The following is a 12424-nucleotide window of genomic DNA, read 5'->3' on the forward strand; positions in this document are numbered from 1 at the left end:
GCCTTGTTATCCTTAATACTTGATTCTCTTCAATCTATTTTGTTGTAAGTGCTTCCTTGTGGGATCAACACCTCAATCTATACTTCAATAACTACTAGTATATTTTGAACGTAACCAAAATTTGGCACCATTGCTGGGGAAGCCATATCAACAAGAAAGGTTTGTACTTCAATGGTGAAGTTAGTTTTTTTTTTCTTCCTTTTCTTTATTTTTTAATGGAAGGTTGAGCCTCCTACTTTTACTTGTATTTTCTCATGTCTCTTATTTTTCCATTGTTAATATTAATCTTATGGACGGCTAAACCACCTATTTCTTATTATTGTTATTATTATTATTAAATTATTTTGTGTGGTCGGCTAAGCCGCCTTTAATTATTTTTCTTTTCTCTTTTATGGATGGCTATGCCTCCTAGTTTCATTTTATTCTCTTATTAAAGTTCTTTTTAATAGATTATTTTTTTTATAGTTTATGTTCTAAAAAAAAAAGAAAAAAGAATTTCCCTTTGTTTTGGGTGTATGTTTTGGCAGAGAACCAAGTGTGGAAGACTAGTGAGAAGAGTTGAAATTAAGCAACAACCAAGCCCCACTGGTAGTGAGACCTCATCTGATTCTTGGTCAAGCATAACATTGTATGACACACTTGCTACCATGAATCAATTTGAGCCTAATCCTGCACGGTCCTTGAAGGACTACTTGCACTCAACCCGTACAGCCACTCCATCATGTATCATGTTTCCTGCAAACATTCCACAAATAGATTTCAAATCGAGCATGATCTAACTCCTACCCACCTTTCATGGATTAGAAAGTGAAAATCCATATGTACATGTTAGGGAATTTGAGGAGGTAGTGGCCACTTTTTATAGCCAACCCAATGCCATAGATTCTATTAGACTAAAATTTTTCCCATTCTCTCTAAAAGACAGAACAAAGAGTTGGTTATACTCTCTGAGATTGAGATCCATCAGTATATGGGCGGAAATGACTGAAGCTTTCTTTAATAAACATTTCCTACGCTATAAGACTAATAATTTGAAAAGACAGATCTCAACCTTTGTCCAAAAAGATAGTGAAACCCTATACCAAGCATGGGAAAGGTTTAAAGAAATGTTAAATTTGTGCCCACACCATGGGTATGAAAATTGGTGCCTAGTCAGCTGCTTTTATGAAGGACTCACAATTAGGGAGTGCCAATTCATTTAGATGATGTGCAATGGAGAGTTTCTCCAAAAAGATCCTGATGAAGCAATTGAATTCTTGAATGACCTAGCTAAGAAAGCTCACACTTGGACTGGACCCAGTGCTACTGATAACACTAATAGGTCAAAACCTAGTGGTGTCTACCATCTACGAGAAGAAGACCACCTCAAGGCCCAATTGAATCTTGTCACAAAGAAACTTGAAGCCTTGGAAAGCAGAGATAGTCAGCTCATCCAAACAGTAGCTAGAGTGGAATCTCAAGTCACTTGCTTTGTCTGTGGAGAAATGCACCACCCAACTCAGGAATGTCCCACCTATGGAGAGATGCGAGGTATGTATGAAGAACAATGTAATGCACTTGGAATGTTTCAAAATCCATACTCGCCATCTTCCAACACTTACAACCCTGGCTGGAGAAACCATCCCAATTTTAGTTGGAAGTTTGAATCTAATAAGCTTGCACCATCCAACCACAACAACTGGAAACCTGAGGCACCATCACAACGATCTTATCCTCCACCTCAATATAATGCTCCACATGCAAGATCTTCTTTGGAAGACACTTTACATGCATTTATGGAGGCGCAGAATAAGACGAACAAAAAATTTGAATCTGTCCTTACACAGGTGGTGGAAGAGAACAAGGAGATAAAAAGTCAAATCACTAGATTAACTAGTTCTCTAACAATCTAAGAGCGAGGTAAATTTCCTTTGCAGCCTTAGTCAAATCCAAAAGGGCAACATATGGCAGAACTTGAACCAGAGAGGAGCAGGATAATAAAGGAGTTAATGCCATTATGACTCGAAGCGACAAAACTTTAGATGGATCAACTCTTCCAAACAACAAAAACACTACTCCTGGAGATGCCTCTCCACAAGAGCTTGAGAAGAAGTTTGCGGTACAGGTGCCATTTCCCCAAGCTCTTCAAATGGGAAAATTACCAGAAAATCAAGGTGAGATTCTTGAATACCTCACACAAGTTAAAGTAAACCTGCCTTTGTTACATGTGATCAAACATGTACTAGTATATGCAAAGGTAATCAAGGATCTGTGCACCATGAAGAAAAAGCACCATGTCAAGAAGATGACATTCTTGACCAAGCAGGTAAGTGCGGTAATTGAGCAAAAAACTCCACCAAGATACAAAGATCCAAGATGTCCCATAATCACTTGCCATATTGGGATAAATGAGTTTAGCCAAGCTCTACTAGATCTAGGGGCAAGTGTCAACTTAATGCCTTACTCAATGTACCTGCACCTGGGACTTGGAGAGATTAAGCCCACTTCTGTGGTATTGGAATTGGCCGATCGTTCCATGTGACGACCAAGGGGGATAGTGGAAGATGTTTTGCTCCAAGTTGATAAATTCTACCATCCCGTTGACTTTTTGGTCCTGGATACTCAATCAGGAGTTGACATGGAGTCAAAAGTCCTGTTGATCTTAGGAAGACCATTCTTGGCTACCGCATATGCTTTGATCAACTGTAGGAATGGCCTCATGAAGCTGTCATTTGGGAACATGACTCTTGATGTTAATGTTTTCGGTGTTGGAAAGCAACCACGAGACAAGGATGAGTGCTATCAAACCTACTTGATAGACACACTTGTTCAGGAGGAAGTACACTTGCATGAATATTTTGAATCTTTAGATTACCTCCTCCATAACTCTAACTTTGATCCATTGCTCTTTCCTGTAAATACTATTAATATTTCTGCTGATTTTGATGAAAAACAGGATAAGCAATTGAAATATTGGCAACCACGCTTTGAAGAGTTTCCAACTAATAGGTAAAAGCCGAAACCTTCGACCTTGGAATCACCAAAAGTCAAACTTTCCCCACTACCCAAGGGTTTGAAGCATGCATTCTTAGGAGCAGGTGATACCTTTCTTGTCATTATTTATTTTGAACTTAGTGCTGAACAAGATGAAAAATTGATAAATTTGTTAAGAGAACATAAATCTACACTAGGTTGTGTCATAACTGACCTTAAAGGTATTTCCCCACTGATATATTCCCATAGGATCCAATTAGAGGAAGGAGCTCAACCCCGTAGAGATCCCCAAAGAAGACTTAATCCTACAATGAAAGAAGTTGTTAAGAAAGAAGTCTCAAAATTATTAGATGTGAGTATAATCTATCCAATATCTGATAGTCAATGGGTGAGTCCAACATAGGTAGTTCCTAAGAAATCAGGAGTGATTGTGGTGGAAAACGAGGATGGAGTATTTATTCTAACTAGGGTAGTGACTAGGTGGTGAATGTGCATCGACTATAGAAAATTAAATTCTGCCACCCGGAAAGACCACTTCCCATTACCTTTTATTGACCAAATCTTAGAAGGAGTAGCTGGCCATCCCTTCTATTGCTTTCTTGATGGATATTCAAGATATTATCAAATAGAGATAGCTATAGAAGATCAAGATAAGACCACTTTTATATGTCCTTTTGGTACTTTTGCTTTTCGTAGGATGCCATTTGGTTTATGTAATGCGCCTGCTACTTTTCAGCGTTGTATGATGAGCATATTTTCTAATATGGTTGAAAAATGCATGGAAATTTTTATGGATGATTTGACTTTTTTTGGTAATTGCTTTGACTCATGCCTGCTTAACTTGAAAGTTGTTTTGAGTAGATGTGAAGAAAAAGGACTTGTGCTAAACTGGGAAAAATGTCATTTCCTGGTGCCTTCAGGGATCTTAGGGCACATTGTGTCTAAAAAAGGAATAGAGGTTGACAAGGCCAAAAATCGAATTGATCTCTCAACTACCTTCTCCTAAGATGGTAAAAGATTTTCGATCATTTTTGGGACATGCTGGCTTCTGCAGGAGGTTTATACAAAATTTCTCCACTATTTCATAACCATTGTGTAACCTCTGGTTGAAAGATGTGGAGTTCAACTGGACTTCAGAGTGCGAAGAAGTATTTCGAATGCTTGTTGGCAAACTCACCCCTGCTCCTATCATACAGTTACCAGATTGGACCTTGCCATTTGAAATTATGTGTGACGCTGACAATTATGCTATTGGAGCTGTCCTAGGGCAAAGGGAGGGGAAGCCCTTTGTTGTTTATTATGTTAGTCGAACCTTAAATAGTGCTCAAATAAATTATTCTACTACTAAAGAGGAACTACTAATAGTTGTTTTTGCTTTAGAAAAATTTCGTTCTTATTTGATTGGTTCACCTATTACTGTGTTTACTGACCATGCAGCCCTTAAGTACCTTCTATCTAAGAAGGATGCTATGGCTCGTTTGATTAGATGGATTTTACTTTTGCAGGAATTTGATCTTACAATCAAGGATAAGAAAGGTGTGGAAAATTTCATGGCTGATTATTAATCTAGCCTAGAGTTCGATGACTTTACTAAAGGACCATCAATTCGAGATGACTTCTGTAATAACCCAAAAAATGACTATACAAGATTAATGGGGTGATTCCAAAAAAAAAAAAAAAATTAATTAATTAAATTAAAATTATTAAAAAAAAGAAAAAAAATAATTATTAAAATTTATTTTATTTTTATTAATAAAATATATTATTATTAATATGAATTAAATATTATTATTATTATTATTATTATTATTATTATTATTATTATTATTATTATTATTATTATTATTATTATTATTATTATTATTATTATTATTATTATTACTCCTGAAGCTTCAAAAGAAGCTTTAGGTTGCATCTGGCGTAGACAACCCCCCCTGAAGCTTGCCGTTCTCCGTCACTCTCTTTCTTCCTCTCTCCTCAGTTTTGTGTTGGATTCTCGTCCGATCGAAAATCGGAAGATACCTCTGAACTCCATTCTCCGCTGCCATCATTTCTACCAGAGCGAATTGGTGGTAGGAGCGGCGTAGGCGTATCTCTTGGGGCAAGCTAATTTCTCTTTTTTTTTTCTCAATTTCTTAAAAATTATAAGCAAAATCGACGATCAGACACCACCACGAGAATCTAGGGATGATTCTCTATGAGTCTAGCGAAGCGAATTTCTCATGGGGTCGTCGTAGGCAAAATCTCAAATTTGGAATATGGGGGTTATTAAGGGGCTTATTTTTAATTAATTAGGGTTGATTTAGAAATGTTAGAATATTGAGCATCTGATGTTAAAGTAGAATTTTCGAAATTTAGGGCCCAAATGAGTGCCGTGGGTGTAATTTTGGGACTCGCAGGCATAATTCAGAAAATTAAGTGGGGGTGCTAAATATTAGTTTAAATGTTAATTTGGGGTGTATGGAGCCTACGAAGGGTTAGATGAGTATTATTTTGGGAAAATGAGTTAATTAATATGGTAAAAATGCAAATTTTAGGATTTGAGTTTCAGGAGCCAAGGGCGTCGGATCTGCGTGTTAACGAGACTCTCAGTAAGCCAGGTAAAGGGAATAAATTATAGCAGCATTTTTAGAACTACTGTTTAAATTAATATATGAAAATGTGCATATGGTATTTTGCCTGAAAGTTATTATGATATAAATATTAGATAAATTGTGTGACATTTGAGTAATATTAAATTGTGATGTTTTGGAGTGTGAAATTAATATATTATGCATATTAGATGAAAAGTCTGTGGCACATGACATGTGTTGAAAAATGTGAAATATAACGATGGGTATTTTCTGAGAAAATATTGAAATGAGAATGATTGATGTGATTAGCGGAAAATAATGAACTGTGGTATTTATATGTGAGTAAAAATGATTTGCATGAAAAATGAGATTTTGCGAATTACTGATATGAGTATTTTGAGAAATGTTGAAATACGTGAAACACGATATATATTATCATGAGATAATGAAATGTGCACTGAAAATGATGAGAATATTTATATTGAATTGAATTGAGATATACAAAAATATGATTGATGAAATGCCAATACCACATAATGATTGCAGGTATGTGGTAGTGAACCTTGATGGATGGTTATGATATTGGACACGGTACCATTGCTAGTGGTGTAGTGCAACCACACAGACTCTTGGAGTGTGTGGCGTGACAATTGACTATGCCATTTTGTAGGGTTGTTGGGCCCCCTGAGTCCGGATCAGGGCTATAGGCCGGCCAGTCGTACTATAGATGTGATATGTGATATGATATTTGATCTAACTGGGTCGGCCAACCGCGGTTAGATCTAGCCTTCGAGCCGCACAACCTTGACCATGGGGGGGAAGCATGGCGTGAAAAGAAAGATCCTCAGGGTAGCCATGAGTTACAGAGGCGATGTTGGTACTAGGTACCAAGGATGCTCATGAGCTGGATGATAAAATGGAAATGAAAAGTGAAAGAATGATAAAATTTGCTAAAATGAGAAATGAAAGAAAGAATAGAAACTGAGAAATAAAGAATGATAAAATTGAGAAATGGAACCATGTGAGTTAATAATATAAATAACTAATGCAAAGTGAAATTATCCGCCTGAGGGCTTACTGAGTAAGGTGAGTGCCTTGATAGGTATCAGATGTGGTCATATCTGACTGCATAACGAGTTACGGTAGAGGGAAGCTACCTGTATGGGCGGGTAATCTTCCCTATTCTCAGGAACTTTGCAGGTAAAAATGTGTTGGAATGATTGAATTTGAGAGATGGTTTTAAAGCTTATAAAAGCTTGTGTTGTTTATCTATATGATTATGAGAATATACTTATCAGTGTATTTTTCTTAGATGAAGTGTTGTTTTGAAAAGTAAAACATGTTATAACTGAACTCATATGACCACACACTGTAAATAATTTATTCTTTCTTACTAATATGTGTCTCATCCAAATTATCTAAATTTTTCAAGGAACAGGGATAGGCCAGGTGATAGAGTTCCGTGACCATTGGGAGCTGAGACCCTGACACACAAGGTGAGTTTTTGGACTAGGGGAGGTGTAATTCCCCTAGTGTTGAGTTGTTCTTGAGTCTGTGATGGTGATGTTTATATACATGTATGTTGATACTCTGAGGATTGTATTTTGACTGGTATGTATATACTGTCTTCCACTGTTAGGTTGTATAATTGAAATAACTGTTTACCCAGTACCCAATGCGGGTTGGGTCATATGAATGGTAATAGGGTTGTTGGTGTGGCCGATTTAGGGATGTGACGATGAAGTGAATATTTATTTATTTATTTCTAAAATTTTTTTTTACGAAATTCGGGGCGTCACAGCTTCCCTGATGAACACCTATTTGCCATTAGCCAAATGCCATGGTATGCTCACATTGTCAACTACTTGGTTTCTGGTGAAATTCCATCCAACTGGAGTGCACAAGATAAATGTAAGTTCTTGGTCGAGGTAAGAAATTTTTATTGGGATGATCCTTATTTGTTTAAGTATTGCCCTGACCAAATCATGAGAAGATGCATTCTAGAAACTAAGTTAATGAGTTTCTTGAACTTTTGTCATTCAGAGGCTTGTGGGGGTCATTTCTCTATGAAGAAGACCGTAGCAAAAATTTTACAGTGTGGTCTTTATTGGCTCACTTTGTTCAAAGATACTAATGCTTTTTTTCATTCTTGTGAAAAAGGCCAGAAGTTGGGAGCACTAACCTGACGTCAATGATGCCCTTTAACCCTATTCTTGTCATTGAAATATTCGATTGTTGGGATATTGATTTTATGGGCCCTTTTCCTCCTTCTCTTAGCTATCTTTATATTCTTCTTGTTGTTGAATATGTGTGCAAATGGATCGAGGTTGTTCCTTGTCGTACTAATGATAACACTATTGTGATCAAATTTTTGAAAGAGAATGTATTGTCTAGGTATGGTACGCCATGTGTCATCATCAGTGACCAAGGGGAACATTTCTGTAATCGTTCCTTTGAAGCTTTGATGCACAGGCATGGAGTTGTTTATAAGGTCTCCACCGCATATCATCCACAAACCAATGGACAAGCTAAGCTAGCAAATCGTGAAGTCAAGTCGATTTTGGAAAAAAACTGTTCAACCAAACCAGAAAGATTGGTCTTTATGCCTATCTGAGGCATTATGGGCTTACCGCACTACTTACAAGACTATTCTTGGAATGTCTTCATATCAACTTGTCTATGGGAAAGCGTGTCATCTACCTGTTGACTTGGAGCATAAAGCTTATTGGGCTGTTAAAGCCCTTAACTTTGATATTAGTGCTACAACTCTTCGAAGGAAATTACGAGTGTCAGAAATAGAAGAGTTGAGGAACGATGCCTATGACAACTCCAGGATTTACAAAGCTAAACTAAAAGCAGCTCATAATAAGCAGATCCTAAGGAAATATTTTGAGCCAAGGCAACGGGTGCATCTATATGATTCCCGTTTGCATCTCCATCCCGGAAAGTTGAGATCTCGTTGGACCGGTCCATTTTTGGTGAAACAAGTATTTCCCAACGGTGTTGTTGAAATTGAAGATCCAAAAGATGGTAGAATTTTCAAAGTTAATGGACAACGGTTGAAGCATTTTGTGGAGCGCGTAGACTAATCTGAGGAGATCACTTTGGTGGCTCCTGTCTACCTTAATTAGTTAGGTTTTATCTTTCTATACTACAATTTTTTTATATTATTATTATTTTTTTATTTTGTGTGTTTTTATTTTAGTTCCTCTGGTATCTCCTTGCATGCCTAGCTTATACAACACCATTGCTATATTTGGTGACAGTGAGGACACTGTCAAATTTAGGTTGGGGGTGGTGGCATATTCATGCACGTTTGCACATTTGCACTTATGTTTTTGGTAATTCTAATGTAAATAAGTGTACATTGCATGTTTGAACGGATTGGCTTGGAATCTTAGCAGTTCTATCCATGTCTTTTGGTCAAAGTATTCGGTTTTAGTCACATTTTCTGTCTTGATTATTAGAGAATAACTTCTAAAAATTTTATCCGCATGTTGCTAGGCCATATGGTAAGATGGATGTTCAATGTATATAGCTGAGAAAATTACCATGATTAAGTTAAGTTTATTTTCCTTTTAAACTCACACATCTTTGGTGAGTGGAGAGGATGAGAAAACAACTTATGAACTTTCATTGATTTGTTGGATTGGTTAATTGTTGCTAGGAATGTCAATATGTGATACTTATCAGTTGAGGGATGATATTGGTCAAAATGAGGATTTGTTTTATTGATGAGCCTAGATAACATGAATATTCTCTATCCTTGAGAATATCATGGTAAGAATTGTTTTATTTTAGTTTTATTTTTTCTTCTAATGATAAAAAAAAACATATATGAAAAAAAAAGTTGTAAAAAAAAAAGAAGAGAAAAAAGGAAAAAGGTTGAAAAAAAAAAACGATGTTTATTGAGATCAATAAAGTCTTCCATCATTTATAGACGAAGATCTTAGTTTTCTCTTTCTTTGTAAATAATTTTCTCACTAGGCTCTTTTACTTGTATTATTTTCATAATGACCTATTGAAATCCTGAAGCTAGAAGTAAGATGGGTGAGTTCTATAGCAGTTAGTTTTCCTATCTTCTTATCAATGTTAGTTTATTCGCTGTCCTTAAGTGTAACCTTTTCTAGAGTGTTTGTCTGTTTTCCTACTCCACGAGTGAACATCTAACCCCACAAATTAATATTTGTACCTGTGAGGATATAGAGTTGTGACTTTTCCATGGTTAATTTTTCAAAATTATATGTATTATGGTATATGGTAAGAGGAGTTTGGGCCTAGTACACACACAATTTCAGAAGTTGTGATTGAAATAATCTTATTAGCGCTTGTGATTTTACCGATATTTTGATTCAAAATACTTCTATAGTTTTGCTTATTTTATTTAGATCTTATCATTATGTTGTGTATCATGTTTACGCTTGAATTGCTAGGGACTAGCAATAAGCTGGTTGGGGGTTGTGATAATAGTCTAAAAATTCAGTATTTTCACACTTCATAAGACTTTATTACACTTCCATTATATTAATACTCATACTTTTGGTTAAATTAGAAATTCATGTCACAACTTTAATTTGAATCAATTTTAATTGTAAAAATAAGACTATGCATACATGTTTAGGTTGTCTTGAGTATTATTCATAAAATATAGTATTTATGTAGTGTATTTGTTGTGTGCAAGTGGAAAAAAACGTGTGAAAGAAAAGTCAACAATTTCAGCTTACTTACCTACTGCGTAGCAGTCATTATTGTGAACATATTTGAAGTTGTAGACCTCAAATTGAGTTGATATTTTATATACAGAAGGAAAAGACATATATATACAACTTTTAAGTTTTGAATAATTTCAAATTCGGTGTGCATGTAGGTGAAATATAACAATCAATGCTAGCTGCGCGCAGCTTGCTATTTTGGACATATCTAGTGTTCCAAACCTTGAATGAAGATGAAATATGGTATCTGAATGCCCAAGACATGGGGTTACAGCTTTCATGTTTTGATCAGCTCTCAATTCCATGTGTAAAGGGGTAAAAATGGAGCAATCGCGTGGAAGTTGATAAAATTCCAGCTTGTGTTCAAACTTGTGTTCACACTTGCATAAGGTGTTTGTGATGCCTATAAAAGGAAAGAGCTCTAGGGACATGATATTCTGACCAAATTTTCATAGAACTTCTCTCTCAAGTTTGTGAGATGAATTGTAAGTTAGGCTAGAGTTCTTAACAAGGCTAGAGATGAACCTCTATGTGTAGTATTTTTATTTCTCTACTTTGATTCAAATTGGAGTTTAATAAATGTAATATTTTTGATTATGTATGAAGCTCTTTATCATTTTTAGTTTCAATTAAACCACAGATTATGGTTTTCAAGTTTGTATAAATTCAGTCATGCTTTCTTTATGCGATTTCTTTTTAATCATAGTTTTATTTTATAGGTTGATCTTTTACTGCAATATTGTCAGTAGATATATTGTCGATTTTGGATAACTTATAACATTACATCTTTTTTATTCTCAAGGAAAAAGAGTTTTATGCATATCTAATACATTTTCTTATAATTTGTTCTTCAAAGAAATACTTTCCGATTGAAGGTTTGGGACGTGAAACTTTTAGTTGAGTTATAAAATTGAATCAAAGTAGGAAATTGATATAGGAAAGCATAGAAGGGATTCTCAATGCCTTGTTATCCTTAATACTTGATTCTCTTCAACCTATTTTGTTGTAAGTGCTTCCTTGTGGGATCAACACCTTAATCTATACTTCAATAACAGCTAGTATATTTTGAGCGTAATCATGGGTTTTCCCTATAAATACAAGTCTAAACCACTTGAAAAATGTTAGAAAAACCATTTGGGAGCATTCTTGCATATTCTCTCTTTCCTAAACATATTTTATACTCCATTTTGGGTGACCAAAGCTTATTTCTCCTACTCTTCTTCTTGAAATTCTTTTTGGGGTTTACAAGTAAGGTTTGAGCTTGAGCATATATTTATACCAATATATATTGCTTGAAAACCTTCTTGCCATTTGATGCTTTTCAAAGGTCAATCTTGAAGAAATTCACTCTCTTACTCTTTCTTCAAAATATCATTTTTGGAGAAAATTCTTGTTGATTATTACAAAAAGCCTTGAGCATATTTTAACTCATATATTAATTGCTTGAGAGGCTTCTTGATTTATCAAAGGTCATTTGAAAAGAAAATCATTTTTCATTCTCTCACTCAATTAATTGCAAAATATTTTTGAGAGGTTTTATCATACTCTACCAAACTTCATTTGAAAATCATTTAAGAGTGCATTAGGAATTTTATTTGTACAAATTAGCTTATTTGAGAAGCATTTTACTTGTACGCAAAATTCTATATCATTTGTATTTAAGGTTCGGGTTGTGGACAGGGAAGAGGTAGCTACACCTCGTGTAAGCAGCGGATTGTAAAGAGGTAGCTATGCCTCATGTAAGCAGCGGATTGTAAAAGGAAGCTTCACCCTAGTAAAAAGCAGATTGTAATGGGAAGCTCCGTTCCAGTTTTAAGGAGCGGAATGTGGAATCCTTGGGTGGTTTGCCGAAGGCGAGGACATAGGCGGCAGTTGCTGAACCTCGTTAAAAACTTTGTGTTTGTGCTCCCTCTTCCCTACTCTATTTAATTTCCGCACTTTACTTTCCGCACTTGTATGCTTATGTTCAATTTTTACTGAATGTTATAATTATTTTAAATATTTGCATACATTATTATTTGTGGGATTCATGCTTGTTTAGAAAGACCCAGCGTCGTGTTATACTGATTGTGGAATTAAAATATGAATAAGTTGACTTAGGAAGAATTTTTTTAATACCCAATTCACCCTCTCTTGGGAATACCCCAATTCCAACACTAACAATCA

The 12424-nt window shown here is 35.4% G+C and overlaps 1 non-coding gene across 1 annotated transcript; it reads right to left on the reverse strand.

Annotated features, from left to right (window-relative positions):
• Window positions 1-1028: 1028 nt before the first annotated feature.
• On the reverse strand, window positions 1029-1135 carry LOC131161054 (small nucleolar RNA R71). Its single transcript, XR_009138216.1, has one exon. It is a non-coding gene; the product is annotated as a small nucleolar RNA R71 (small nucleolar RNA).
• Window positions 1136-12424: the final 11289 nt, after the last annotated feature.

Source organism: Malania oleifera, chromosome 7 (genome assembly GCF_029873635.1).
Source record: "Malania oleifera isolate guangnan ecotype guangnan chromosome 7, ASM2987363v1, whole genome shotgun sequence".
NCBI classification, from domain to species: domain Eukaryota; kingdom Viridiplantae; phylum Streptophyta; class Magnoliopsida; order Santalales; family Ximeniaceae; genus Malania; species Malania oleifera.